This window comes from Clavelina lepadiformis, chromosome 7 (assembly GCF_947623445.1).
Source record: "Clavelina lepadiformis chromosome 7, kaClaLepa1.1, whole genome shotgun sequence".
Lineage (NCBI taxonomy): Eukaryota > Metazoa > Chordata > Ascidiacea > Aplousobranchia > Clavelinidae > Clavelina > Clavelina lepadiformis.
Genome location: NC_135246.1, coordinates 10153704 through 10176917, shown reverse-complemented (window position 1 = coordinate 10176917; position 23214 = coordinate 10153704). Strand labels below are relative to the sequence as shown.

The 23214-nt window shown below is 41.6% G+C and overlaps 65 non-coding genes across 65 annotated transcripts; all 65 read left to right on the top strand.

The window, feature by feature from the left end:
• The first annotated feature begins 7 nt into the window (after positions 1-7).
• Positions 8-81, top strand: Trnai-aau (transfer RNA isoleucine (anticodon AAU)). The gene has a single exon. It is a non-coding gene; the product is annotated as a tRNA-Ile (tRNA).
• Positions 82-87: 6 nt separating this feature from the next.
• On the top strand, positions 88-160 carry Trnaf-gaa (transfer RNA phenylalanine (anticodon GAA)). Its single transcript has one exon. It is a non-coding gene; the product is annotated as a tRNA-Phe (tRNA).
• Positions 161-1016: 856 nt separating this feature from the next.
• On the top strand, positions 1017-1088 carry Trnae-uuc (transfer RNA glutamic acid (anticodon UUC)). Its single transcript has one exon. It is a non-coding gene; the product is annotated as a tRNA-Glu (tRNA).
• A 7-nt stretch (positions 1089-1095) lies between these two features.
• Trnag-gcc (transfer RNA glycine (anticodon GCC)) lies at positions 1096-1166 on the top strand. Its single transcript has one exon. It is a non-coding gene; the product is annotated as a tRNA-Gly (tRNA).
• A 250-nt stretch (positions 1167-1416) lies between these two features.
• Positions 1417-1490, top strand: Trnai-aau (transfer RNA isoleucine (anticodon AAU)). The gene has a single exon. It is a non-coding gene; the product is annotated as a tRNA-Ile (tRNA).
• A 6-nt stretch (positions 1491-1496) lies between these two features.
• Trnaf-gaa (transfer RNA phenylalanine (anticodon GAA)) lies at positions 1497-1569 on the top strand. The gene has a single exon. It is a non-coding gene; the product is annotated as a tRNA-Phe (tRNA).
• Positions 1570-2425: 856 nt separating this feature from the next.
• Trnae-uuc (transfer RNA glutamic acid (anticodon UUC)) lies at positions 2426-2497 on the top strand. The gene has a single exon. It is a non-coding gene; the product is annotated as a tRNA-Glu (tRNA).
• Positions 2498-2504: 7 nt separating this feature from the next.
• Positions 2505-2575, top strand: Trnag-gcc (transfer RNA glycine (anticodon GCC)). The gene has a single exon. It is a non-coding gene; the product is annotated as a tRNA-Gly (tRNA).
• A 250-nt stretch (positions 2576-2825) lies between these two features.
• Trnai-aau (transfer RNA isoleucine (anticodon AAU)) lies at positions 2826-2899 on the top strand. The gene has a single exon. It is a non-coding gene; the product is annotated as a tRNA-Ile (tRNA).
• A 6-nt stretch (positions 2900-2905) lies between these two features.
• Trnaf-gaa (transfer RNA phenylalanine (anticodon GAA)) lies at positions 2906-2978 on the top strand. The gene has a single exon. It is a non-coding gene; the product is annotated as a tRNA-Phe (tRNA).
• Positions 2979-3832: 854 nt separating this feature from the next.
• On the top strand, positions 3833-3904 carry Trnae-uuc (transfer RNA glutamic acid (anticodon UUC)). The gene has a single exon. It is a non-coding gene; the product is annotated as a tRNA-Glu (tRNA).
• Positions 3905-3911: 7 nt separating this feature from the next.
• On the top strand, positions 3912-3982 carry Trnag-gcc (transfer RNA glycine (anticodon GCC)). The gene has a single exon. It is a non-coding gene; the product is annotated as a tRNA-Gly (tRNA).
• A 250-nt stretch (positions 3983-4232) lies between these two features.
• On the top strand, positions 4233-4306 carry Trnai-aau (transfer RNA isoleucine (anticodon AAU)). The gene has a single exon. It is a non-coding gene; the product is annotated as a tRNA-Ile (tRNA).
• A 6-nt stretch (positions 4307-4312) lies between these two features.
• Positions 4313-4385, top strand: Trnaf-gaa (transfer RNA phenylalanine (anticodon GAA)). The gene has a single exon. It is a non-coding gene; the product is annotated as a tRNA-Phe (tRNA).
• An 856-nt stretch (positions 4386-5241) lies between these two features.
• Trnae-uuc (transfer RNA glutamic acid (anticodon UUC)) lies at positions 5242-5313 on the top strand. The gene has a single exon. It is a non-coding gene; the product is annotated as a tRNA-Glu (tRNA).
• Positions 5314-5320: 7 nt separating this feature from the next.
• On the top strand, positions 5321-5391 carry Trnag-gcc (transfer RNA glycine (anticodon GCC)). Its single transcript has one exon. It is a non-coding gene; the product is annotated as a tRNA-Gly (tRNA).
• Positions 5392-5641: 250 nt separating this feature from the next.
• Trnai-aau (transfer RNA isoleucine (anticodon AAU)) lies at positions 5642-5715 on the top strand. Its single transcript has one exon. It is a non-coding gene; the product is annotated as a tRNA-Ile (tRNA).
• Positions 5716-5721: 6 nt separating this feature from the next.
• Trnaf-gaa (transfer RNA phenylalanine (anticodon GAA)) lies at positions 5722-5794 on the top strand. Its single transcript has one exon. It is a non-coding gene; the product is annotated as a tRNA-Phe (tRNA).
• An 855-nt stretch (positions 5795-6649) lies between these two features.
• Positions 6650-6721, top strand: Trnae-uuc (transfer RNA glutamic acid (anticodon UUC)). The gene has a single exon. It is a non-coding gene; the product is annotated as a tRNA-Glu (tRNA).
• Positions 6722-6728: 7 nt separating this feature from the next.
• Trnag-gcc (transfer RNA glycine (anticodon GCC)) lies at positions 6729-6799 on the top strand. The gene has a single exon. It is a non-coding gene; the product is annotated as a tRNA-Gly (tRNA).
• Positions 6800-7049: 250 nt separating this feature from the next.
• On the top strand, positions 7050-7123 carry Trnai-aau (transfer RNA isoleucine (anticodon AAU)). The gene has a single exon. It is a non-coding gene; the product is annotated as a tRNA-Ile (tRNA).
• Positions 7124-7129: 6 nt separating this feature from the next.
• Trnaf-gaa (transfer RNA phenylalanine (anticodon GAA)) lies at positions 7130-7202 on the top strand. Its single transcript has one exon. It is a non-coding gene; the product is annotated as a tRNA-Phe (tRNA).
• Positions 7203-8058: 856 nt separating this feature from the next.
• Trnae-uuc (transfer RNA glutamic acid (anticodon UUC)) lies at positions 8059-8130 on the top strand. Its single transcript has one exon. It is a non-coding gene; the product is annotated as a tRNA-Glu (tRNA).
• Positions 8131-8137: 7 nt separating this feature from the next.
• Positions 8138-8208, top strand: Trnag-gcc (transfer RNA glycine (anticodon GCC)). The gene has a single exon. It is a non-coding gene; the product is annotated as a tRNA-Gly (tRNA).
• A 250-nt stretch (positions 8209-8458) lies between these two features.
• Trnai-aau (transfer RNA isoleucine (anticodon AAU)) lies at positions 8459-8532 on the top strand. The gene has a single exon. It is a non-coding gene; the product is annotated as a tRNA-Ile (tRNA).
• Positions 8533-8538: 6 nt separating this feature from the next.
• Positions 8539-8611, top strand: Trnaf-gaa (transfer RNA phenylalanine (anticodon GAA)). Its single transcript has one exon. It is a non-coding gene; the product is annotated as a tRNA-Phe (tRNA).
• An 855-nt stretch (positions 8612-9466) lies between these two features.
• Trnae-uuc (transfer RNA glutamic acid (anticodon UUC)) lies at positions 9467-9538 on the top strand. Its single transcript has one exon. It is a non-coding gene; the product is annotated as a tRNA-Glu (tRNA).
• A 7-nt stretch (positions 9539-9545) lies between these two features.
• On the top strand, positions 9546-9616 carry Trnag-gcc (transfer RNA glycine (anticodon GCC)). The gene has a single exon. It is a non-coding gene; the product is annotated as a tRNA-Gly (tRNA).
• A 250-nt stretch (positions 9617-9866) lies between these two features.
• Positions 9867-9940, top strand: Trnai-aau (transfer RNA isoleucine (anticodon AAU)). The gene has a single exon. It is a non-coding gene; the product is annotated as a tRNA-Ile (tRNA).
• Positions 9941-9946: 6 nt separating this feature from the next.
• On the top strand, positions 9947-10019 carry Trnaf-gaa (transfer RNA phenylalanine (anticodon GAA)). The gene has a single exon. It is a non-coding gene; the product is annotated as a tRNA-Phe (tRNA).
• An 856-nt stretch (positions 10020-10875) lies between these two features.
• Trnae-uuc (transfer RNA glutamic acid (anticodon UUC)) lies at positions 10876-10947 on the top strand. The gene has a single exon. It is a non-coding gene; the product is annotated as a tRNA-Glu (tRNA).
• A 7-nt stretch (positions 10948-10954) lies between these two features.
• On the top strand, positions 10955-11025 carry Trnag-gcc (transfer RNA glycine (anticodon GCC)). The gene has a single exon. It is a non-coding gene; the product is annotated as a tRNA-Gly (tRNA).
• Positions 11026-11275: 250 nt separating this feature from the next.
• Positions 11276-11349, top strand: Trnai-aau (transfer RNA isoleucine (anticodon AAU)). The gene has a single exon. It is a non-coding gene; the product is annotated as a tRNA-Ile (tRNA).
• Positions 11350-11355: 6 nt separating this feature from the next.
• On the top strand, positions 11356-11428 carry Trnaf-gaa (transfer RNA phenylalanine (anticodon GAA)). Its single transcript has one exon. It is a non-coding gene; the product is annotated as a tRNA-Phe (tRNA).
• Positions 11429-12283: 855 nt separating this feature from the next.
• On the top strand, positions 12284-12355 carry Trnae-uuc (transfer RNA glutamic acid (anticodon UUC)). Its single transcript has one exon. It is a non-coding gene; the product is annotated as a tRNA-Glu (tRNA).
• Positions 12356-12362: 7 nt separating this feature from the next.
• Positions 12363-12433, top strand: Trnag-gcc (transfer RNA glycine (anticodon GCC)). The gene has a single exon. It is a non-coding gene; the product is annotated as a tRNA-Gly (tRNA).
• An 855-nt stretch (positions 12434-13288) lies between these two features.
• Trnae-uuc (transfer RNA glutamic acid (anticodon UUC)) lies at positions 13289-13360 on the top strand. The gene has a single exon. It is a non-coding gene; the product is annotated as a tRNA-Glu (tRNA).
• A 7-nt stretch (positions 13361-13367) lies between these two features.
• On the top strand, positions 13368-13438 carry Trnag-gcc (transfer RNA glycine (anticodon GCC)). The gene has a single exon. It is a non-coding gene; the product is annotated as a tRNA-Gly (tRNA).
• A 250-nt stretch (positions 13439-13688) lies between these two features.
• Trnai-aau (transfer RNA isoleucine (anticodon AAU)) lies at positions 13689-13762 on the top strand. Its single transcript has one exon. It is a non-coding gene; the product is annotated as a tRNA-Ile (tRNA).
• Positions 13763-13768: 6 nt separating this feature from the next.
• Positions 13769-13841, top strand: Trnaf-gaa (transfer RNA phenylalanine (anticodon GAA)). The gene has a single exon. It is a non-coding gene; the product is annotated as a tRNA-Phe (tRNA).
• An 855-nt stretch (positions 13842-14696) lies between these two features.
• On the top strand, positions 14697-14768 carry Trnae-uuc (transfer RNA glutamic acid (anticodon UUC)). The gene has a single exon. It is a non-coding gene; the product is annotated as a tRNA-Glu (tRNA).
• A 7-nt stretch (positions 14769-14775) lies between these two features.
• On the top strand, positions 14776-14846 carry Trnag-gcc (transfer RNA glycine (anticodon GCC)). The gene has a single exon. It is a non-coding gene; the product is annotated as a tRNA-Gly (tRNA).
• Positions 14847-15096: 250 nt separating this feature from the next.
• Positions 15097-15170, top strand: Trnai-aau (transfer RNA isoleucine (anticodon AAU)). The gene has a single exon. It is a non-coding gene; the product is annotated as a tRNA-Ile (tRNA).
• Positions 15171-15176: 6 nt separating this feature from the next.
• On the top strand, positions 15177-15249 carry Trnaf-gaa (transfer RNA phenylalanine (anticodon GAA)). The gene has a single exon. It is a non-coding gene; the product is annotated as a tRNA-Phe (tRNA).
• Positions 15250-16105: 856 nt separating this feature from the next.
• On the top strand, positions 16106-16177 carry Trnae-uuc (transfer RNA glutamic acid (anticodon UUC)). Its single transcript has one exon. It is a non-coding gene; the product is annotated as a tRNA-Glu (tRNA).
• Positions 16178-16184: 7 nt separating this feature from the next.
• Trnag-gcc (transfer RNA glycine (anticodon GCC)) lies at positions 16185-16255 on the top strand. Its single transcript has one exon. It is a non-coding gene; the product is annotated as a tRNA-Gly (tRNA).
• Positions 16256-16505: 250 nt separating this feature from the next.
• Trnai-aau (transfer RNA isoleucine (anticodon AAU)) lies at positions 16506-16579 on the top strand. Its single transcript has one exon. It is a non-coding gene; the product is annotated as a tRNA-Ile (tRNA).
• A 6-nt stretch (positions 16580-16585) lies between these two features.
• On the top strand, positions 16586-16658 carry Trnaf-gaa (transfer RNA phenylalanine (anticodon GAA)). The gene has a single exon. It is a non-coding gene; the product is annotated as a tRNA-Phe (tRNA).
• Positions 16659-17513: 855 nt separating this feature from the next.
• Trnae-uuc (transfer RNA glutamic acid (anticodon UUC)) lies at positions 17514-17585 on the top strand. Its single transcript has one exon. It is a non-coding gene; the product is annotated as a tRNA-Glu (tRNA).
• Positions 17586-17592: 7 nt separating this feature from the next.
• On the top strand, positions 17593-17663 carry Trnag-gcc (transfer RNA glycine (anticodon GCC)). The gene has a single exon. It is a non-coding gene; the product is annotated as a tRNA-Gly (tRNA).
• Positions 17664-17913: 250 nt separating this feature from the next.
• Positions 17914-17987, top strand: Trnai-aau (transfer RNA isoleucine (anticodon AAU)). The gene has a single exon. It is a non-coding gene; the product is annotated as a tRNA-Ile (tRNA).
• Positions 17988-17993: 6 nt separating this feature from the next.
• Positions 17994-18066, top strand: Trnaf-gaa (transfer RNA phenylalanine (anticodon GAA)). The gene has a single exon. It is a non-coding gene; the product is annotated as a tRNA-Phe (tRNA).
• An 856-nt stretch (positions 18067-18922) lies between these two features.
• On the top strand, positions 18923-18994 carry Trnae-uuc (transfer RNA glutamic acid (anticodon UUC)). Its single transcript has one exon. It is a non-coding gene; the product is annotated as a tRNA-Glu (tRNA).
• Positions 18995-19001: 7 nt separating this feature from the next.
• On the top strand, positions 19002-19072 carry Trnag-gcc (transfer RNA glycine (anticodon GCC)). Its single transcript has one exon. It is a non-coding gene; the product is annotated as a tRNA-Gly (tRNA).
• An 856-nt stretch (positions 19073-19928) lies between these two features.
• Positions 19929-20000, top strand: Trnae-uuc (transfer RNA glutamic acid (anticodon UUC)). The gene has a single exon. It is a non-coding gene; the product is annotated as a tRNA-Glu (tRNA).
• A 7-nt stretch (positions 20001-20007) lies between these two features.
• Trnag-gcc (transfer RNA glycine (anticodon GCC)) lies at positions 20008-20078 on the top strand. The gene has a single exon. It is a non-coding gene; the product is annotated as a tRNA-Gly (tRNA).
• Positions 20079-20328: 250 nt separating this feature from the next.
• Trnai-aau (transfer RNA isoleucine (anticodon AAU)) lies at positions 20329-20402 on the top strand. Its single transcript has one exon. It is a non-coding gene; the product is annotated as a tRNA-Ile (tRNA).
• Positions 20403-20408: 6 nt separating this feature from the next.
• Positions 20409-20481, top strand: Trnaf-gaa (transfer RNA phenylalanine (anticodon GAA)). Its single transcript has one exon. It is a non-coding gene; the product is annotated as a tRNA-Phe (tRNA).
• An 855-nt stretch (positions 20482-21336) lies between these two features.
• On the top strand, positions 21337-21408 carry Trnae-uuc (transfer RNA glutamic acid (anticodon UUC)). Its single transcript has one exon. It is a non-coding gene; the product is annotated as a tRNA-Glu (tRNA).
• Positions 21409-21415: 7 nt separating this feature from the next.
• On the top strand, positions 21416-21486 carry Trnag-gcc (transfer RNA glycine (anticodon GCC)). Its single transcript has one exon. It is a non-coding gene; the product is annotated as a tRNA-Gly (tRNA).
• A 250-nt stretch (positions 21487-21736) lies between these two features.
• On the top strand, positions 21737-21810 carry Trnai-aau (transfer RNA isoleucine (anticodon AAU)). The gene has a single exon. It is a non-coding gene; the product is annotated as a tRNA-Ile (tRNA).
• A 6-nt stretch (positions 21811-21816) lies between these two features.
• On the top strand, positions 21817-21889 carry Trnaf-gaa (transfer RNA phenylalanine (anticodon GAA)). Its single transcript has one exon. It is a non-coding gene; the product is annotated as a tRNA-Phe (tRNA).
• Positions 21890-22744: 855 nt separating this feature from the next.
• Trnae-uuc (transfer RNA glutamic acid (anticodon UUC)) lies at positions 22745-22816 on the top strand. The gene has a single exon. It is a non-coding gene; the product is annotated as a tRNA-Glu (tRNA).
• A 7-nt stretch (positions 22817-22823) lies between these two features.
• Positions 22824-22894, top strand: Trnag-gcc (transfer RNA glycine (anticodon GCC)). The gene has a single exon. It is a non-coding gene; the product is annotated as a tRNA-Gly (tRNA).
• Positions 22895-23137: 243 nt separating this feature from the next.
• On the top strand, positions 23138-23211 carry Trnai-aau (transfer RNA isoleucine (anticodon AAU)). Its single transcript has one exon. It is a non-coding gene; the product is annotated as a tRNA-Ile (tRNA).
• The last annotated feature ends 3 nt before the right edge of the window (positions 23212-23214 follow it).

Here is a 23214-nt window from a genome sequence, read left to right as displayed (position 1 = left end):
CAATCGAGGCCGATTAGCTCAGTTGGTTAGAGCGTCGTGCTAATAACGCGAATGTCGCGGGTTCGAGCCCCGTATTGGCCAAAGCTTGCCTCGACAGCTCAGTTGGGAGAGCGTTAGACTGAAGATCTAAAGGTCCCTGGTTCAATCCCGGGTCGAGGCAACTAATTTCGATTACTTCGTTCTTTTGAGAAGTCATTTCCTTTTAGGAACACAATTTTAAGCGGGAACATTTTATGTGTGACGAGGTCTCCACCAATGCGTGATATTAAAAAGACGAAAAATGTTGTAGTCCAATGCGCATGTGACGTCGACGTGGGCTGGTTTGATATGGTTTTGGCGATAGCGTATTGTAGGTCCAGGCTAAGCTGTAAATTATTTAGAAGTCGCATATTTGTTTTCCGTGGATTAGTTATCGGAAACTTTTACTCTCAAAACATGCTGTAAAGTTTAGGTGGTTGTTTTATAAATTTTAGTTAATTGATTCTGTCCAAACTAAGAATGTAGACATTCCTAGCCTATATATCGTTGCAAGCCAAAATTGAGGAAGGCTCGTGATGTAGTTTTGCGATAGTAGCTTCTTGGTTTAATGTTCAATGGTCCCTGGTTCAATCGCGTGTCGAGGCAACTAATTTCGTTCACTTTGTTTTGTTGAGGTGTCAGTTCGCATTAGGAACATATTTTTTTAGCTGGAAACACTGTGTTTATGACGATTTCGCAACCAATGCGTCATATCTACTGGATGAAAAATTTCGAAGTGCAATGTGCATGTGACGTCGACGTGGGCTGGTTTGTTATTATTTTGTAATTCTGTCAAACTGAGAATGTAGGCATTCTTAGCCTAGATCTTGTTGCAAGCGAATATTCATGGAGGCTCGTGAAGTGGTTCTACGACAGTAGCTTCTTAGTTAAATGTACTTTGCATTGAAAAGCCTATTTTTTAAAAATTGGGTCATGATCCCTTGAGCCGGATTTCAGTCAAAGTATATTTACTGGATCAAATAAAGATCGATCGCCGCTCCCAGATGGTCTAGTGGTCAGGATTCCTGGCTTTCACCCAGGCGGCCCGGGTTCGATATCCGGTCTGGGAAAGTGCATGCATTGATGGTTCAGTGGTAGAATTCTCGCCTGCCACGCGGGAGGCCCGGGTTCGATTCCCGGTCAATGCATTTTCTTAACATTACCTGGATAACCTTTCGTGTGAGTGCCCAGAAAGTGTATTTTCGCTTTGATGACAAAAATGTTTTGAAGAATAAGGATTGTTGTTCGTTAATAGGGAGGTATATGCCGTGATAACTTAGAGAAATGAATTGCTGAAAGAAAAATTCTCAATTTACCAGAAAATTCTTCAATAAAACAAAAATTTCAAAGTCGGAATAATGGTGAAATTAATCGTTGTTTTGGACCCCAAACAATCGAGGCCGATTAGCTCAGTTGGTTAGAGCGTCGTGCTAATAACGCGAATGTCGCGGGTTCGAGCCCCGTATTGGCCAAAGCTTGCCTCGATAGCTCAGTTGGGAGAGCGTTAGACTGAAGATCTAAAGGTCCCTGGTTCAATCCCGGGTCGAGGCAACTAATTTCGATTACTTCGTTCTTTTGAGAAGTCATTTCCTTTTAGGAACACAATTTTAAGCGGGAACATTTTATGTGTGACGAGGTCTCCACCAATGCGTGATATTAAAAAGACGAAAAATGTTGCAGTCCAATGCGCATGTGACGTCGACGTGGGCTGGTTTGATATGGTTTTGGCGATAGCGTATTGCAGGTCCAGGCTAAGCTGTAAATTATTTAGAAGTCGCATATTTGTTTTCCGTGGATTAGTTGTCCGAAACTTTTACTCTCAAAACATGCTGTAAAGTTTAGGTGGTTGTTTTATAAATTTTAGTAAAATGATTTTGTCCAAACTAAGAATGTAGGCATTCCTAGCCTATATATCGTTGCAAGCCAAAATTGAGGAAGGCTCGTGATGTAGTTTTGCGATAGTAGCTTCTTGGTTTAATGTTCAATGGTCCCTGGTTCAATCGCGTGTCGAGGCAACTAATTTCGTTCACTTTGTTTTGTTGAGGTGTCAGTTCGCATTAGGAACATATTTTTTCAGCTGGAAACACTGTGTTTATGACGATTTCGCAACCAATGCGTCATATCTACTGGATGAAAAATTTCGAAGTGCAATGTGCATGTGACGTCGACGTGGGCTGGTTTGTTATTATTTTGTAATTCTGTCAAACTGAGAATGTAGGCATTCTTAGCCTAGATCTCGTTGCAAGCGAATATTGATGGAGGCTCGTGAAGTGGTTCTACGACAGTAGCTTCTTAGTTAAATGTACTTGCATTGAAAAGCCTATTTTTTTAAAAATTGGATCATGATCCCTTGAGCCGGATTTCAGTCAAAGTATATTTACTGGATCAAATAAAGATCGATCGCCGCTCCCAGATGGTCTAGTGGTCAGGATTCCTGGCTTTCACCCAGGCGGCCCGGGTTCGATTCCCGGTCTGGGAAAGTGCATGCATTGATGGTTCAGTGGTAGAATTCTCGCCTGCCACGCGGGAGGCCCGGGTTCGATTCCCGGTCAATGCATTTTCTTAACATTACCTGGATAACCTTTCGTGTGAGTGCCCAGAAAGTGTATTTTCGCTTTGATGACAAAAATGTTTTGAAGAATAAGGATTGTTGTTCGTTAATAGGGAGGTATATGCCGTGATAACTTAGAGAAATGAATTGCTGAAAGAAAAATTCTCAATTTACCAGAAAATTCTTCAATAAAACAAAAATTTCAAAGTCGGAATAATGGTGAAATTAATCGTTGTTTTGGACCCCAAACAATCGAGGCCGATTAGCTCAGTTGGTTAGAGCGTCGTGCTAATAACGCGAATGTCGCGGGTTCGAGCCCCGTTTTGGCCAAAGCTTGCCTCGATAGCTCAGTTGGGAGAGCGTTAGACTGAAGATCTAAAGGTCCCTGGTTCAATCCCGGGTCGAGGCAACTAATTTCGATTACTTCGTTCTTTTGAGAAGTCATTTCCTTTTAGGAACACAATTTTAAGCGGGAACATTTTATGTGTGACGAGGTCTCCACCAATGCGTGATATTAAAAATACGAAAAATGTTGTAGTCCAATGCGCATGTGACGTCGACGTGGGCAGGTTTGATATGGTTTTGGCGATAGCGTATTGCAGGTCCAGGCTAAGCTGTAAGTTATTTAGAAGTCGCATATTTGTTTTCCGTGGATTAATTATCGGAAACTTTTACTCTCAAAACATGCTGTAAAGTTTAGGTGGTTGTTTTATAAATTTTAGTAAAATGATTCTGTCCAAACTAAGAATGTAGGCATTCCTAGCCTATATATCGTTGCAAGCCAAAATTGAGGAAGGCTCGTGATGTAGTTTTGCGATAGTAGCTTCTTGGTTTAATGTTCAATGGTCCCTGGTTCAATCGCGTGTCGAGGCAACTAATTTCGTTCACTTTGTTTTGTTGAGGTGTCAGTTCGCATTAGGAACACATTTTTCAGCTGGAAACATTGTGTTTATGACGATTTCGCAACCAATGCGTCATATCTACTGGATGAAAAATGTCGAAGTGCAATGTGCATGTGACGTCGACGTGGGCTGGTTTGTTATTATTTTGTAATTCTGTCAAACTGAGAATGTAGGCATTCTTAGGCTAGATCTCGTTGCAAGCGAATATTGATGGAGGCTCGTGAAGTGGTTCTACGACAGTAGCTTCTTAGTTAAATGTACTTGCATTGAAAAGCCTATTTTTTTAAAATTGGATCATGATCCCTTGAGCCGGATTTCAGTCAAAGTATATTTACTGGATCAAATAAAGATCGAGCGCCGCTCCCAGATGGTCTAGTGGTCAGGATTCCTGGCTTTCACCCAGGCGGCCCGGGTTCGATTCCCGGTCTGGGAAAGTGCATGCATTGATGGTTCAGTGGTAGAATTCTCGCCTGCCACGCGGGAGGCCCGGGTTCGATTCCCGGTCAATGCATTTTCTTAACATTACCTGGATAACCTTTCGTGTGAGTGCCCAGAAAGTGTATTTTCGCTTTGATGACAAAAATGTTTTGAAGAATAAGGATTGTTGTTCGTTAATAGGGAGGTATATGCCGTGATAACTTAGAGAAATGGATTGCTGAAAGAAAAATTCTCAATTTGCCAGAAAATTCTTCAATAAAACAAAAATTTCAAAGTCGGAATAATGGTGAAATTAATCGTTGTTTTGGACCCCAAACAATCGAGGCCGATTAGCTCAGTTGGTTAGAGCGTCGTGCTAATAATGCGAATGTCGCGGGTTCGAGCCCCGTATTGGCCAAAGCTTGCCTCGACAGCTCAGTTGGGAGAGCGTTAGACTGAAGATCTAAAGGTCCCTGGTTCAATCCCGGGTCGAGGCAACTAATTTCGATTACTTCGTTCTTTTGAGAAGTCATTTCCTTTTAGGAACACAATTTTAAGCGGGAAAATTTTATGTGTGACGAGGTCTCCACCAATGCGTGATATTAAAAACACGAAAAATGTTGTAGTCCAATGCGCATGTGACGTCGACGTGGGCTGGTTTGATATGGTTTTGGCGATAGCGTATTGTAGGTCCAGGCTAAGCTGTAAATTATTTAGAAGTCGCATATTTGTTTTCCGTGGATTAGTTATCGGAAACTTTTACTCTCAAAACATGCTGTAAAGTTTAGGTGGTTGTTTTATAAATTTTAGTAAATTGATTCTGTCCAAACTAAGAATGTAGACATTCCTAGCCTATATATCGTTGCAAGCCAAAATTGAGGAAGGCTCGTGATGTAGTTTTGCGATAGTAGCTTCTTGGTTTAATGTTCAATGGTCCCTGGTTCAATCGCGTGTCGAGGCAACTAATTTCGTTCACTTTGTTTTGTTGAGGTGTCAGTTCGCATTAGGAACATATTTTTTCAGCTGGAAACACTGTGTTTATGACGATTTCGCAACCAATGCGTCATATCTACTGGATGAAAAATGTCGAAGTGCAATGTGCATGTGACGTCGACGTGGGCTGGTTTGTTATTATTTTGTAATTCTGTCAAACTGAGAATGTAGGCATTCTTAGCCTAGATCTCGTTGCAAGCGAATATTGATGGAGGCTCGTGAAGTGGTTCTACGACAGTAGCTTCTTAGTTAAATGTACTTTGCATTGAAAAGCCTATTTTTTAAAAATTGGGTCATGATCCCTTGAGCCGGATTTCAGTCAAAGTATATTTACTGGATCAAATAAAGATCGATCGCCGCTCCCAGATGGTCTAGTGGTCAGGATTCCTGGCTTTCACCCAGTCGGCCCGGGTTCGATTCCCGGTCTGGGAAAGTGCATGCATTGATGGTTCAGTGGTAGAATTCTCGCCTGCCACGCGGGAGGGCCGGGTTCGATTCCCGGTCAATGCATTTTCCTAACATTACCTGGATAACCTTTCGTGTGAGTGCCCAGAAAGTGTATTTTCGCTTTGATGACAAAAATGTTTTGAAGAATAAGGATTGTTGTTCGTTAATAGGGAGGTATATGCCGTGATAACTTAGAGAAATGGATTGCTGAAAGAAAAATTCTCAATTTGCCAGAAAATTCTTCAATAAAACAAAAATTTCAAAGTCGGAATAATGGTGAAATTAATCGTTGTTTTGGACCCCAAACAATCGAGGCCGATTAGCTCAGTTGGTTAGAGCGTCGTGCTAATAACGCGAATGTCGCGGGTTCGAGCCCCGTATTGGCCAAAGCTTGCCTCGATAGCTCAGTTGGGAGAGCGTTAGACTGAAGATCTAAAGGTCCCTGGTTCAATCCCGGGTCGAGGCAACTAATTTCGATTACTTCGTTCTTTAGAGAAGTCATTTCCTTTTAGGAACACAATTTTAAGCGGGAACATTTTATGTGTGACGAGGTCTCCACCAATGCGTGATATTAAAAAGACGAAAAATGTTGTAGTCCAATGCGCATGTGACGTCGACGTGGGCTGGTTTGATATGGTTTTGGCGATAGCGTATTGCAGGTCCAGGCTAAGCTGTAAATTATTTAGAAGTCGCATATTTGTTTTCCGTGGATTAGTTATCGGAAACTTTTACTCTCAAAACATGCTGTAAAGTTTAGGTGGTTGTTTTATAAATTTTAGTAAAATGATTCTGTCCAAACTAAGAATGTAGGCATTCCTAGCCTATATATCGTTGCAAGCCAAAATTGAGGAAGGCTCGTGATGTAGTTTTGCGATAGTAGCTTCTTGGTTTAATGTTCAATGGTCCCTGGTTCAATCGCGTGTCGAGGCAACTAATTTCGTTCACTTTGTTTTGTTGAGGTGTCAGTTCGCATTAGGAACATATTTTTCAGCTGGAAACATTGTGTTTATGACGATTTCGCAACCAATGCGTCATATCTACTGGATGAAAAATGTCGAAGTGCAATGTGCATGTGACGTCGACGTGGGCTGGTTTGTTATTATTTTGTAATTCTGTCAAACTGAGAATGTAGGCATTCTTAGCCTAGATCTTGTTGCAAGCGAATATTGATGGAGGCTCGTGAAGCGGTTCTACGACAGTAGCTTCTTAGTTAAATGTACTTTGCATTGAAAAGCCTATTTTTTAAAAATTGGGTCATGATCCCTTGAGCCGGATTTCAGTCAAAGTATATTTACTGGATCAAATAAAGATCGATCGCCGCTCCCAGATGATCTAGTGGTCAGGATTCCTGGTTTTCACCCAGGCGGCCCGGGTTCGATTCCCGGTCTGGGAAAGTGCATGCATTGATGGTTCAGTGGTAGAATTCTCGCCTGCCACGCGGGAGGCCCGGGTTCGATTCCCGGTCAATGCATTTTCTTAACATTACCTGGATAACCTTTCGTGTGAGTGCCCAGAAAGTGTATTTTCGCTTTGATGACAAAAATGTTTTGAAGAATAAGGATTGTTGTTCGTTAATAGGGAGGTATATGCCGTGATAACTTAGAGAAATGGATTGCTGAAAGAAAAATTCTCAATTTGCCAGAAAATTCTTCAATAAAACAAAAATTTCAAAGTCGGAATAATGGTGAAATTAATCGTTGTTTTGGACCCCAAACAATCGAGGCCGATTAGCTCAGTTGGTTAGAGCGTCGTGCTAATAATGCGAATGTCGCGGGTTCGAGCCCCGTATTGGCCAAAGCTTGCCTCGATAGCTCAGTTGGGAGAGCGTTAGACTGAAGATCTAAAGGTCCCTGGTTCAATCCCGGGTCGAGGCAACTAATTTCGATTACTTCGTTCTTTTGAGAAGTCATTTCCTTTTAGGAACACAATTTTAAGCAGGAACATTTTATGTGTGACGAGGTCTCCACCAATGCGTGATATTGAAAAGACGAAAAATGTTGCAGTCCAATGCGCATGTGACGTCGACGTGGGCTGGTTTGATATGGTTTTGGCGATAGCGTATTGCAGGTCCAGGCTAAGCTGTAAATTATTTAGAAGTCGCATATTTGTTTTCCGTGGATTAGTTGTCCGAAACTTTTACTCTCAAAACATGCTGTAAAGTTTAGGTGGTTGTTTTATAAATTTTAGTAAAATGATTCTGTCCAAACTAAGAATGTAGGCATTCCTAGCCTATATATCGTTGCAAGCCAAAATTGAGGAAGGCTCGTGATGTAGTTTTGCGATAGTAGCTTCTTGGTTTAATGTTCAATGGTCTCTGGTTCAATCGCGTGTCGAGGCAACTAATTTCGTTCACTTTGTTTTGTTGAGGTGTCAGTTCGCATTAGGAACATATTTTTTTAGCTGGAAACACTGTGTTTATGACGATTTCGCAACCAATGCGTCATATCTACTGGATGAAAAATGTCGAAGTGCAATGTGCATGTGACGTCGACGTGGGCTGGTTTGTTATTATTTTGTAATTCTGTCAAACTGAGAATGTAGGCATTCTTAGCCTAGATCTTGTTGCAAGCGAATATTGATGTAGGCTCGTGAAGTGGTTCTACGACAGTAGCTTCTTAGTTAAATGTACTTTGCATTGAAAAGCCAATTTTTTAAAAATTGGCTCATGATCCCTTGAGCCGGATTTCAGTCAAAGTATATTTACTGGATCAAATAAAGATCGATCGCCGCTCCCAGATGGTCTAGTGGTCAGGATTCCTGGCTTTCACCCAGGCGGCCCGGGTTCGATTCCCGGTCTGGGAAAGTGCATGCATTGATGGTTCAGTGGTAGAATTCTCGCCTGCCACGCGGGAGGCCCGGGTTCGATTCCCGGTCAATGCATTTTCTGAACATTACCTGGATAACCTTTCGTGTGAGTGCCCAGAAAGTGTATTTTCGCTTTGATGACAAAAATGTTTTGAAGAATAAGGATTGTTGTTCGTTAATAGGGAGGTATATGCCGTGATAACTTAGAGAAATGGATTGCTGAAAGAAAAATTCTCAATTTGCCAGAAAATTCTTCAATAAAACAAAAATTTCAAAGTCGGAATAATGGTGAAATTAATCGTTGTTTTGGACCCCAAACAATCGAGGCCGATTAGCTCAGTTGGTTAGAGCGTCGTGCTAATAACGCGAATGTCGCGGGTTCGAGCCCCGTATTGGCCAAAGCTTGCCTCGATAGCTCAGTTGGGAGAGCGTTAGACTGAAGATCTAAAGGTCCCTGGTTCAATCCCGGGTCGAGGCAACTAATTTCGATTACTTCGTTCTTTAGAGAAGTCATTTCCTTTTAGGAACACAATTTTAAGCGGGAACATTTTATGTGTGACGAGGTCTCCACCAATGCGTGATATTAAAAAGACGAAAAATGTTGTAGTCCAATGCGCATGTGACGTCGACGTGGGCTGGTTTGATATGGTTTTGGCGATAGCGTATTGCAGGTCCAGGCTAAGCTGTAAATTATTTAGAAGTCGCATATTTGTTTTCCGTGGATTAGTTATCGGAAACTTTTACTCTCAAAACATGCTGTAAAGTTTAGGTGGTTGTTTTATAAATTTTAGTAAAATGATTCTGTCCAAACTAAGAATGTAGGCATTCCTAGCCTATATATCGTTGCAAGCCAAAATTGAGGAAGGCTCGTGATGTAGTTTTGCGATAGTAGCTTCTTGGTTTAATGTTCAATGGTCCCTGGTTCAATCGCGTGTCGAGGCAACTAATTTCGTTCACTTTGTTTTGTTGAGGTGTCAGTTCGCATTAGGAACATATTTTTCAGCTGGAAACATTGTGTTTATGACGATTTCGCAACCAATGCGTCATATCTACTGGATGAAAAATGTCGAAGTGCAATGTGCATGTGACGTCGACGTGGGCTGGTTTGTTATTATTTTGTAATTCTGTCAAACTGAGAATGTAGGCATTCTTAGCCTAGATCTTGTTGCAAGCGAATATTGATGGAGGCTCGTGAAGCGGTTCTACGACAGTAGCTTCTTAGTTAAATGTACTTTGCATTGAAAAGCCTATTTTTTAAAAATTGGGTCATGATCCCTTGAGCCGGATTTCAGTCAAAGTATATTTACTGGATCAAATAAAGATCGATCGCCGCTCCCAGATGATCTAGTGGTCAGGATTCCTGGTTTTCACCCAGGCGGCCCGGGTTCGATTCCCGGTCTGGGAAAGTGCATGCATTGATGGTTCAGTGGTAGAATTCTCGCCTGCCACGCGGGAGGCCCGGGTTCGATTCCCGGTCAATGCATTTTCTTAACATTACCTGGATAACCTTTCGTGTGAGTGCCCAGAAAGTGTATTTTCGCTTTGATGACAAAAATGTTTTGAAGAATAAGGATTGTTGTTCGTTAATAGGGAGGTATATGCCGTGATAACTTAGAGAAATGGATTGCTGAAAGAAAAATTCTCAATTTGCCAGAAAATTCTTCAATAAAACAAAAATTTCAAAGTCGGAATAATGGTGAAATTAATCGTTGTTTTGGACCCCAAACAATCGAGGCCGATTAGCTCAGTTGGTTAGAGCGTCGTGCTAATAATGCGAATGTCGCGGGTTCGAGCCCCGTATTGGCCAAAGCTTGCCTCGATAGCTCAGTTGGGAGAGCGTTAGACTGAAGATCTAAAGGTCCCTGGTTCAATCCCGGGTCGAGGCAACTAATTTCGATTACTTCGTTCTTTTGAGAAGTCATTTCCTTTTAGGAACACAATTTTAAGCAGGAACATTTTATGTGTGACGAGGTCTCCACCAATGCGTGATATTGAAAAGACGAAAAATGTTGCAGTCCAATGCGCATGTGACGTCGACGTGGGCTGGTTTGATATGGTTTTGGCGATAGCGTATTGCAGGTCCAGGCTAAGCTGTAAATTATTTAGAAGTCGCATATTTGTTTTCCGTGGATTAGTTGTCCGAAACTTTTACTCTCAAAACATGCTGTAAAGTTTAGGTGGTTGTTTTATAAATTTTAGTAAAATGATTCTGTCCAAACTAAGAATGTAGGCATTCCTAGCCTATATATCGTTGCAAGCCAAAATTGAGGAAGGCTCGTGATGTAGTTTTGCGATAGTAGCTTCTTGGTTTAATGTTCAATGGTCTCTGGTTCAATCGCGTGTCGAGGCAACTAATTTCGTTCACTTTGTTTTGTTGAGGTGTCAGTTCGCATTAGGAACATATTTTTTTAGCTGGAAACACTGTGTTTATGACGATTTCGCAACCAATGCGTCATATCTACTGGATGAAAAATGTCGAAGTGCAATGTGCATGTGACGTCGACGTGGGCTGGTTTGTTATTATTTTGTAATTCTGTCAAACTGAGAATGTAGGCATTCTTAGCCTAGATCTTGTTGCAAGCGAATATTGATGTAGGCTCGTGAAGTGGTTCTACGACAGTAGCTTCTTAGTTAAATGTACTTTGCATTGAAAAGCCAATTTTTTAAAAATTGGCTCATGATCCCTTGAGCCGGATTTCAGTCAAAGTATATTTACTGGATCAAATAAAGATCGATCGCCGCTCCCAGATGGTCTAGTGGTCAGGATTCCTGGCTTTCACCCAGGCGGCCCGGGTTCGATTCCCGGTCTGGGAAAGTGCATGCATTGATGGTTCAGTGGTAGAATTCTCGCCTGCCACGCGGGAGGCCCGGGTTCGATTCCCGGTCAATGCATTTTCTGAACATTACCTGGATAACCTTTCGTGTGAGTGCCCAGAAAGTGTATTTTCGCTTTGATGACAAAAATGTTTTGAAGAATAAGGATTGTTGTTCGTTAATAGGGAGGTATATGCCGTGATAACTTAGAGAAATGGATTGCTGAAAGAAAAATTCTCAATTTGCCAGAAAATTCTTCAATAAAACAAAAATTTCAAAGTCGGAATAATGGTGAAATTAATCGTTGTTTTGGACCCCAAACAATCGAGGCCGATTAGCTCAGTTGGTTAGAGCGTCGTGCTAATAACGCGAATGTCGCGGGTTCGAGCCCCGTATTGGCCAAAGCTTGCCTCGATAGCTCAGTTGGGAGAGCGTTAGACTGAAGATCTAAAGGTCCCTGGTTCAATCTCGAGTCGAGGCAACTAATTTCGACTACTTCGTTCTTTTGAGAAGTCATTTCTTTTTAGGAACACAATTTTAAGCGGGAACATTTTATGTGTGACGAGGTCTCCACCAATGCGTGATATTAAAAAGACGAAAAATGTTGCAGTCCAATGCGCATGTGACGTCGACGTGGGCTGGTTTGATATGGTTTTGGCGATAGCGTATTGCAGGTCCAGGCTAAGCTGTAAATTATTTAGAAGTCGCATATTTGTTTTCCGTGGATTAGTTGTCCGAAACTTTTACTCTCAAAACATGCTGTAAAGTTTAGGTGGTTGTTTTATAAATTTTAGTAAAATGATTCTGTCCAAACTAAGAATGTAGACATTCCTAGCCTATATATCGTTGCAAGCCAAAATTGAGAAAGGCTCGTGATGTAGTTTTGCGATAGTAGCTTCTTGGTTTAATGTTCAATGGTCCCTGGTTCAATCGCGTGTCGAGGCAACTAATTTCGTTCACTTTGTTTTGTTGAGGTGTCAGTTCGCATTAGGAACATATTTTTTTAGCTGAAAACACTGTGTTTATGACGATTTCGCAACCAATGCGTCATATCTACTGGATGAAAAATGTCGAAGTGCAATGTGCATGTGACGTCGACGTGGGCTGGTTTGTTATTATTTTGTAATTCTGTCAAACTGAGAATGTAGGCATTCTTAGCCTAGATCTCGTTGCAAGCGAATATTGATGGAGGCTCGTGAAGTGGTTCTACGACAGTAGCTTCTTAGTTAAATGTACTTGCATTGAAAAGCCTATTTTTTTAAAATTGGGTCATGATCCCTTGAGCCGGATTTCAGTCAAAGTATATTTACTGGATCAAATAAAGATCGATCGCCGCTCCCAGATGGTCTAGTGGTCAGGATTCCTGGCTTTCACCCAGGCGGCCCGGGTTCGATTCCCGGTCTGGGAAAGTGCATGCATTGATGGTTCAGTGGTAGAATTCTCGCCTGCCACGCGGGAGGCCCGGGTTCGATTCCCGGTCAATGCATTTTCTTAACATTACTTCGTTCTTTTGAGAAGTCATTTCCTTTTAGGAACACAATTTTAAGCGGGAACATTTTATGTGTGACGAGGTCTCCACCAATGCGTGATATTAAAAAGACGAAAAATGTTGTAGTCCAATGCGCATGTGACGTCGACGTGGGCTGGTTTAATATGGTTTTGGCGATAGCGTATTGCAGGTCCAGGCTAAGCTGTAAATTATTTAGAAGTCGCATATTTGTTTTCCGTGGATTAGTTATCGGAAACTTTTACTCTCAAAACATGCTGTAAAGTTTAGGTGGTTGTTTTATAAATTTTAGTAAATTGATTCTGTCCAAACTAAGAATGTAGGCATTCCTAGCCTATATGTCGTTGCAAGCCAAAATTGAGGAAGGCTCGTGATGTAGTTTTGCGATAGTAGCTTCTTGGTTTAATGTTCAATGGTCCCTGGTTCAATCGCGTGTCGAGGCAACTAATTTCGTTCACTTTGTTTTGTTGAGGTGTCAGTTCGCATTAGGAACATATTTTTTTAGCTGAAAACACTGTGTTTATGACGATTTCGCAACCAATGCGTCATATCTACTGGATGAAAAATTTCGAAGTGCAATGTGCATGTGACGTCGACGTGGGCTGGTTTGTTATTATTTTGTAATTCTGTCAAACTGAGAATGTAGGCATTCTTAGCCTGGATCTTGTTGCAAGCGAATATTGATGGAGGCTCGTGAAGTGGTTCTACGACAGTAGCTTCTTAGTTAAATGTACTTGCATTGAAAAGCCTATTTTTTTAAAATTGGATCATGATCCTTTGAGCCGGATTTCAGTCAAAGTATATTTACTGGATCAAATAAAGATCGATCGCCGCTCCCAGATGGTCTAGTGGTCAGGATTCCTGGCTTTCACCCAGGCGGCCCGGGTTCGATTCCCGGTCTGGGAAAGTGCATGCATTGATGGTTCAGTGGTAGAATTCTCGCCTGCCACGCGGGAGGCCCGGGTTCGATTCCCGGTCAATGCATTTTCTTAACATTACCTGGATAACCTTTCGTGTGAGTGCCCAGAAAGTGTATTTTCGCTTTGATGACAAAAATGTTTTGAAGAATAAGGATTGTTGTTCGTTAATAGGGAGGTATATGCCGTGATAACTTAGAGAAATGGATTGCTGAAAGAAAAATTCTCAATTTACCAGAAAATTCTTCAATAAAACAAAAATTTCAAATTCGGAATAATGGTGAAATTAATCGTTGTTTTGGACCCCAAACAATCGAGGCCGATTAGCTCAGTTGGTTAGAGCGTCGTGCTAATAACGCGAATGTCGCGGGTTCAAGCCCCGTATTGGCCAAAACTTGCCTCGATAGCTCAGTTGGGAGAGCGTTAGACTGAAGATCTAAAGGTCCCTGGTTCAATCCCGGGTCGAGGCAACTAATTTCGATTACTTCGTTCTTTTGAGAAGTCATTTCCTTTTAGGAACACAATTTTAAGCGGGAACATTTTATGTGTGACGAGGTCTCCACCAATGCGTGATATTAAAAAGACGAAAAATGTTGTAGTCCAATGCGCATGTGACGTCGACGTGGGCTGGTTTGATATGGTTTTGGCGATAGCGTATTGCAGGTCCAGGCTAAGCTGTAAATTATTTAGAAGTCGCATATTTGTTTTCCGTGGATTAGTTGTCCAAAACTTTTACTCTCAAAACATGCTGTAAAGTTTAGGTGGTTGTTTTATAAATTTTAGTAAAATGATTCTGTCCAAACTAAGAATGTAGACATTCCTAGCCTATATATCGTTGCAAGCCAAAATTGAGGAAGGCTCGTGATGTAGTTTTGCGATAGTAGCTTCTTGGTTTAATGTTCAATGGTCCCTGGTTCAATCGCGTGTCGAGGCAACTAATTTCGTTCACTTTGTTTTGTTGAGGTGTCAGTTCGCATTAGGAACATATTTTTTTAGCTGGAAACACTGTGTTTATGACGGTTTCGCAACCAATGCGTCATATCTACTGGATGAAAAATTTCGAAGTGCATTGTGCATGTGACGTCGACGTGGGCTGGTTTGTTATTATTTTGTAATTCTGTCAAACTGAGAATGTAGGCATTCTTAGCCTAGATCTTGTTGCAAGCGAATATTGATGGAGGCTCGTGAAGTGGTTCCACGACAGTAGCTTCTTAGTTAAATGTACTTGCATTGAAAAGCCTATTTTTTTTAAATTGGATCATGATCCCTTGAGCCGGATTTCAGTCAAAGTATATTTACTGGATCAAATAAAGATCGATCGCCGCTCCCAGATGGTCTAGTGGTCAGGATTCCTGGCTTTCACCCAGGCGGCCCGGGTTCGATTCCCGGTCTGGGAAAGTGCATGCATTGATGGTTCAGTGGTAGAATTCTCGCCTGCCACGCGGGAGGCCCGGGTTCGATTCCCGGTCAATGCATTTTCTTAACATTACCTGGATAACCTTTCGTGTGAGTGCCCAGAAAGTGTATTTTCGCTTTGATGACAAAAATGTTTTGAAGAATAAGGATTGTTGTTCGTTAATAGGGAGGTATATGCCGTGATAACTTAGAGAAATGGATTGCTGAAAGAAAAATTCTCAATTTACCAGAAAATTCTTCAATAAAACAAAAATTTCAAAGTCGGAATAATGTTGAAATTAATCGTTGTTTTGGACCCCAAACAATCGAGGCCGATTAGCTCAGTTGGTTAGAGCGTCGTGCTAATAACGCGAATGTCGCGGGTTCGAGCCCCGTATTGGCCAAAGCTTGCCTCGATAGCTCAGTTGGGAAAGCGTTAGACTGAAGATCTAAAGGTCCCTGGTTCAATCCCGGGTCGAGGCAACTAATTTCGATTACTTCGTTCTTTTGAGAAGTCATTTCCTTTTAGGAACACAATTTTAAGCGGGAACATTTTATGTGTGACGAGGTCTCCACCAATGCGTGATATTAAAAAGACGAAAAATGTTGTAGTCCAATGCGCATGTGACGTCGACGTGGGCTGGTTTGATATGGTTTTGGCGATAGCGTATTGCAGGTCCAGGCTAAGCTGTAAATTATTTAGAAGTCGCATATTTGTTTTCCGTGGATTAGTTATCGGAAACTTTTACTCTCAAAACATGCTGTAAAGTTTAGGTGGTTGTTTTATAAATTTTAGTAAAATGATTCTGTCCAAACTAAGAATGTAGGCATTCCTAGCCTATATATCGTTGCAAGCCAAAATTGAGGAAGGCTCGTGATGTAGTTTTGCGATAGTAGCTTCTTGGTTTAATGTTCAATGGTCCCTGGTTCAATCGCGTGTCGAGGCAACTAATTTCGTTCACTTTGTTTTGTTGAGGTGTCAGTTCGCATTAGGAACATATTTTTTCAGCTGGAAACACTGTGTTTATGACGATTTCGCAACCAATGCGTCATATCTACTGGATGAAAAATGTCGAAGTGCAATGTGCATGTGACGTCGACGTGGGCTGGTTTGTTATTATTTTGTAATTCTGTCAAACTGAGAATGTAGGCATTCGTAGCCTAGATCTTGTTGCAAGCGAATATTGATGGAGGCTCGTGAAGTGGTTCTACGACAGTAGCTTCTTAGTTAAATGTACTTTGCATTGAAAAGCCTATTTTTTTGAAATTGGGTCATGATCCCTTGAGCCGGATTTCAGTCAAAGTATATTTACTGGATCAAATAAAGATCGATCGCCGCTCCCAGATGGTCTAGTGGTCAGGATTCCTGGCTTTCACCCAGGCGGCCCGGGTTCGATTCCCGGTCTGGGAAAGTGCATGCATTGATGGTTCAGTGGTAGAATTCTCGCCTGCCACGCGGGAGGCCCGGGTTCGATTCCCGGTCAATGCATTTTCTTAACATTACCTGGATAACCTTTCGTGTGAGTGCCCAGAAAGTGTATTTTAGCTTTGATGACAAAAATGTTTTGAAGAATAAGGATTGTTGTTCGTTAATAGGGAGGTATATGCCGTGATAACTTAGAGAAATGGATTGCTGAAAGAAAAATTCTCAATTTGCCAGAAAATTCTTCAATAAAACAAAAATTTCAAAGTCGGAATAATGGTGAAATTAATCGTTGTTTTGGACCCCAAACAATCGAGGCCGATTAGCTCAGTTGGTTAGAGCGTCGTGCTAATAACGCGAATGTCGCGGGTTCGAGCCCCGTATTGGCCAAAGCTTGCCTCGATAGCTCAGTTGGGAGAGCGTTAGACTGAAGATCTAAAGGTCCCTGGTTCAATCTCGAGTCGAGGCAACTAGTTTCGACTACTTCGTTCTTTTGAGAAGTCATTTCCTTTTAGGAAAACAATTTTAAGCGGGAACATTTTATGTGTGACGAGGTCTCCACCAATGCGTGATATTAAAAAGACGAAAAATGTTGCAGTCCAATGCGCATGTGACGTCGACGTGGGCTGGTTTGATATGGTTTTGGCGATAGCGGATTGCAGGTCCAGGCTAAGCTGTAAATTATTTAGAAGTCGCATATTTGTTTTCCGTGGATTAGTTGTCCGAAAATTTTACTCTCAAAACATGCTGTAAAGTTTAGGTGGTTGTTTTATAAATTTTAGTAAAATGATTCTGTCCAAACTAAGAATGTAGGCATTCCTAGCCTATATATCGTTGCAAGCCAAAATTGAGGAAGGCTCGTGATGTAGTTTTGCGATAATACTTTCTTGGTTTAATGTTCAATGGTCCCTGGTTCAATCGCGTGTTGAGGCAACTAATTTCGTTCACTTTGTTTTGTTGAGGTGTCAGTTCGCATTAGGAACACATTTTTCAGCTGGAAACACTGTGTTTATGACGATTTCGCAACCAATGCGTCATATCTACTGGATGAAAAATGTCGAAGTGCAATGTGCATGTGACGTCGACGTGGGCTGGTTTGTTATTATTTTGTAATTCTGTCAAACTGAGAATGTAGGCATTCGTAGCCTAGATCTTGTTGCAAGCGAATATTGATGGAGGCTCGTGAAGTGGTTCTACGACAGTAGCTTCTTAGTTAAATGTACTTTGCATTGAAAAGCCTATTTTTTTAAAATTGGGTCATGATCCCTTGAGCCGGATTTCAGTCAAAGTATATTTACTGGATCAAATAAAGATCGATCGCCGCTCCCAGATGGTCTAGTGGTCAGGATTCCTGGCTTTCACCCAGGCGGCCCGGGTTCGATTCCCGGTCTGGGAAAGTGCATGCATTGATGGTTCAGTGGTAGAATTCTCGCCTGCCACGCGGGAGGCCCGGGTTCGATTCCCGGTCAATGCATTTTCTTAACATTACCTGGATAACCTTTCGTGTGAGTGCCCAGAAAGTGTATTTTAGCTTTGATGACAAAAATGTTTTGAAGAATAAGGATTGTTGTTCGTTAATAGGGAGGTATATGCCGTGATAACTTAGAGAAATGGATTGCTGAAAGAAAAATTCTCAATTTGCCAGAAAATTCTTCAATAAAACAAAAATTTCAAAGTCGGAATAATGGTGAAATTAATCGTTGTTTTGGACCCCAAACAATCGAAGCCGATTAGCTCAGTTGGTTAGAGCGTCGTGCTAATAACGCGAATGTCGCGGGTTCGAGCCCCGTATTAGCCAAAGCTTGCCTCGATAGCTCAGTTGGGAGAGCGTTAGACTGAAGATCTAAAGGTCCCTGGTTCAATCTCGAGACGAGGCAACTAATTTCGACTACTTCGTTCTTTTGAGAAGTCATTTCCTTTTAGGAACACAATTTTAAGCGGGAACATTTTATGTGTGACGAGGTCTCCACCAATGCGTGATATTAAAAAGACGAAAAATGTTGCAGTCCAATGTGCATGTGACGTCGACGTGGGCTGGTTTGATATGGTTTTGGCGATAGCGTATTGCAGGTCCAGGCTAAGCTGTAAATTATTTAGAAGTCGCATATTTGTTTTCCGTGGATTAGTTGTCCGAAACTTTTACTCTCAAAACATGCTGTAAAGTTTAGGTGGTTGTTTTATAAATTTTAGTAAAATGATTCTGTCCAAACTAAGAATGTAGTCATTCCTAGCCTATATATCGTTGCAAGCCAAAATTGAGGAAGGCTCGTGATGTAGTTTTGCGATAGTAGCTTCTTGGTTTAATGTTCAATGGTCCCTGGTTCAATCGCGTGTCGAGGCAACTAATTTCGTTCACTTTGTTTTGTTGAGGTGTCAGTTCGCATTAAGAACATATTTTTTTAGCTGGAAACACTGTGTTTATGACGATTTCGCAACCAATGCGTCATATCTACTGGATGAAAAATTTCGAAGTCCAATGTGCATGTGACGTCGACGTGGGCTGGTTTGTTATTATTTTGTAATTCTGTCAAACTGAGAATTTAGGCATTCTTAGCCTAGATCTTCTTGCAAGCGAATATTCATGGAGGCTCGTGAAGTGGTTCTACGACAGTAGCTTCTTAGTTAAATGTACTTTGCATTGAAAAGCCTATTTTTTAAAAATTGGGTCATGATACCTTGAGCCGGATTTCAGTCAAAGTATATTTACTGGATCAAATAAAGATCGATCGCCGCTCCCAGATGGTCTAGTGGTCAGGATTCCTGGCTTTCACCCAGGCGGCCCGGGTTCGATTCCCGGTCTGGGAAAGTGCATGCATTGATGGTTCAGTGGTAGAATTCTCGCCTGCCACGCGGGAGGCCCGGGTTCGATTCCCGGTCAATGCATTTTCTTAACATTACTTCGTTCTTTTGAGAAGTCATTTCCTTTTAGGAACACAATTTTAAGCGGAAACATTTTATGTGTGACGAGGTCTCCACCAATGCGTAATATTAAAAAGACGAAAAATGTTGTAGTCCAATGCGCATGTGACGTCGACCTTGGCTGGTTTGATATGGTTTTGGCGATAGCGTATTGCAGGTCCAGGCTAAGCTGTAAATTATTTAGAAGTCGCATATTTGTTTTCCGTGGATTAGTTATCGGAAACTTTTACTCTCAAAACATGCTGTAAAGTTTAGGTGGTTGTTTTATAAATTTTAGTAAATTGATTCTGTCCAAACTAAGAATGTAGGCATTCCTAGCCTATATATCGTTGCAAGCCAAAATTGAGGAAGGCTCGTGATGTAGTTTTGCGATAGTAGCTTCTTGGTTTAATGTTCAATGGTCCCTGGTTCAATCGCGTGTCGAGGCAAATAATTTCGTTCACTTTGTTTTGTTGAGGTGTCAGTTCGCATTAGGAACATATTTTTTTAGCTGGAAACACTGTGTTTATGACGATTTCGCAACCAATGCGTCATATCTACTGGATGAAAAATTTCGAAGTGCAATGTGCATGTGACGTCGACGTGGGCTGGTTTGTTATTATTTTGTAATTCTGTCAAACTGAGAATGTAAGCATTCTTAGCCTAGATCTTCTTGCAAGCGAATATTCATGGAGGCTCGTGAAGTGGTTCTACGACAGTAGCTTCTTAGTTAAATGTACTTTGCATTAAAAAGCCTATTTTTTTAAAATTGGGTCATGATAACTTGAGCCGGATTTCAGTCAAAGTATATTTACTGGATCAAATAAAGATCGATCGCCGCTCCCAGATGGTCTAGTGGTCAGGATTCCTGGCTTTCACCCAGGCGGCCCGGGTTCGATTCCCGGTCTGGGAAAGTGCATGCATTGATGGTTCAGTGGTAGAATTCTCGCCTGCCACGCGGGAGGCCCGGGTTCGATTCCCGGTCAATGCATTTTCTTAACATTACCTGGATAACCTTTCGTGTGAGTGCCCAGAAAGTGTATTTTCGCTTTGATGACAAAAATGTTTTGAAGAATAAGGATTGTTGTTCGTTAATAGGGAGGTATATGCCGTGATAACTTAGAAAAATGGATTGCTGAAAGAAAAATTCTCAATTTGCCAGAAAATTCTTCAATAAAACAAAAATTTCAAAGTCGGAATAATGGTGAAATTAATCGTTGTTTTGGACCCCAAACAATCGAGGCCGATTAGCTCAGTTGGTTAGAGCGTCGTGCTAATAACGCGAATGTCGCGGGTTCGAGCCCCGTATTGGCCAAAGCTTGCCTCGATAGCTCAGTTGGGAGAGCGTTAGACTGAAGATCTAAAGGTCCCTGGTTCAATCCCGGGTCGAGGCAACTAATTTCGATTACTTCGTTCTTTTGAGAAGTCATTTCCTTTAAGGAACACAATTTTAAGCGGGAACATTTTATGTGTGACGAGGTCTCAACCAATGCGTGATATTAAAAAGACGAAAAATGTTGCAGTCCAATGCGCATGTGACGTCGACGTGGGCTGGTTTGATATGGTTTTGGCGATAGCGGATTGCAGGTCCAGGCTAAGCTGTAAATTATTTAGAAGTCGCATATTTGTTTTCCGTGGATTAGTTGTCCGAAACTTTTACTCTCAAAACATGCTGTAAAGTTTAGGTGGTTGTTTTATAAATTTTAGTAAAATGATTCTGTCCAAACTAAGAATGTAGGCATTCCTAGCCTATATATCGTTGCAAGCCAAAATTGAGGAAGGCTCGTGATGTAGTTTTGCGATAGTAGCTTCTTGGTTTAATGTTCAATGGTCCCTGGTTCAATCGCGTGTCGAGGCAACTAATAACGTTCACTTTGTTTTGTTGAGGTGTCAGTTCGCATTAGGAACACATTTTTCAGCTGGAAACACTGTGTTTATGACGATTTCGCAACCAATGCGTCATATCTACTGGATGAAAAATGTCGAAGTGCAATGTGCATGTGACGTCGACGTGGGCTGGTTTGTTATTATTTTGTAATTCTGTCAAACTGAGAATGTAGGCATTCTTAGCCTAGATCTCGTTGCAAGCGAATATTGATGGAGGCTCGTGAAGTGGTTCTACGACAGTAGCTTCTTAGTTAAATGTACTTTGCATTGAAAAGCCTATTTTTTTAAAATTGGCTCATGATCCCTTGAGCCGGATTTCAGTCAAAGTATATTTACTGGATCAAATAAAGATCGATCGCCGCTCCCAGATGGTCTAGTGGTCAGGATTCCTGGCTTTCACCCAGGCGGCCCGGGTTCGATTCCCGGTCTGGGAAAGTGCATGCATTGATGGTTCAGTGGTAGAATTCTCGCCTGCCACGCGGGAGGCCCGGGTTCGATTCCCGGTCAATGCATTTTCTTAACATTACCTGGATAAACTTTCGTGTGAGTGCCCAGAAAGTGTATTTTCGCTTTGATGACAAAAATGTTTTGAATAATAAGGATTGTTGTTCGTTAATAGGGAGGTATATGCCGTGATAACTTAGAGAAATAGATTACTGAAAGAAAAATTCTCAATTTGCCAGAAAATTATTCAATAAAACAAAAATTTCAAAGTCGGAATAATGGGGAAATTAATCGTTGTTTTGGACCCCAAACAAACGAGGCCGATTAGCTCAGTTGGTTAGAGCGTCGTGCTAATAACGCGAATGTCGCGGGTTCGAGCCCCGTATTGGCCAAAGCTTGCCTCGATAGCTCAGTTGGGAGAGCGTTAGACTGAAGATCTAAAGGTCCCTGGTTCAATCCCGGGTCGAGGCAACTAATTTCGATTACTTCGTTCTTTTGAGAAGTCATTTCCTTTTAGGAACACAATTTTAAGCGGGAACATTTTATGTGTGACGAGGTCTCCACCAATGCGTGATATTAAAAAGACGAAAAATGTTGTAGTCCAATGCGCATGTGACGTCGACGTGGGCTGGTTTGATATGGTTTTGGCGATAGCGTATTGCAGGTCCAGGCTAAGCTGTAAATTATTTAGAAGTCGCATATTTGTTTTCCGTGGTTTAGTTATCGGAAACTTTTACTCTCAAAACATGCTGTAAAGTTTAGGTGGTTGTTTTATAAATTTTAGTAAAATGATTCTGTCCAAACTAAGAATGTAGGCATTCCTAGCCTATATATCGTTGCAAGCCAAAATTGAGGAAGGCTCGTGACGTAGTTTTGCGATAGTAGCTTCTTGGTTTAATGTTCAATGGTCCCTGGTTCAATCGCGTGTCGAGGCAACTAATTTCGTTCACTTTGTTTTGTTGAGGTGTCAGTTCGCATTAGGAACATATTTTTTAGCTGGAAACACTGTGTTTATGACGATTTCGCAACCAATGCGTCATATCTACTGGATGAAAAATTTCGAAGTGCAATGTGCATGTGACGTCGACGTGGGCTGGTTTGTTATTATTTTGTAATTCTGTCAAACTGAGAATGTAGGCATTCTTAGCCTAGATCTTCTTGCAAGCGAATATTCATGGAGGCTCGTGAAGTGGTTCTACGACAGTAGCTTCTTAGTTAAATGTACTTTGCATTGAAAAGCCTATTTTTTTAAAATTGGGTCATGATCCCTTGAGCCGGATTTCAGTCAAAGTATATTTACTGGATCAAATAAAGATCGATCGCCGCTCCCAGATGGTCTAGTGGTCAGGATTCCTGGCTTTCACCCAGGCGGCCCGGGTTCGATTCCCGGTCTGGGAAAGTGCATGCATTGATGGTTCAGTGGTAGAATTCTCGCCTGCCACGCGGGAGGCCCGGGTTCGATTCCCGGTCAATGCATTTTCTTAACATTACACCTTTCGTGTGAGTGCCCAGAAAGTGTATTTTCGCTTTGATGACAAAAATGTTTTGAATAATAAGGATTGTTGTTCGTTAATAGGGAGGTATATGCCGTGATAACTTAGAGAAATAGATTACTGAAAGAAAAATTCTCAATTTGCCAGAAAATTCTTCAATAAAACAAAAATTTCAAAGTCGGAATAATGGGGAAATTAATCGTTGTTTTGGACCCCAAACAATCGAGGCCGATTAGCTCAGTTGGTTAGAGCGTCGTGCTAATAACGCGAATGTCGCGGGTTCGAGCCCCGTATTGGCCAAAG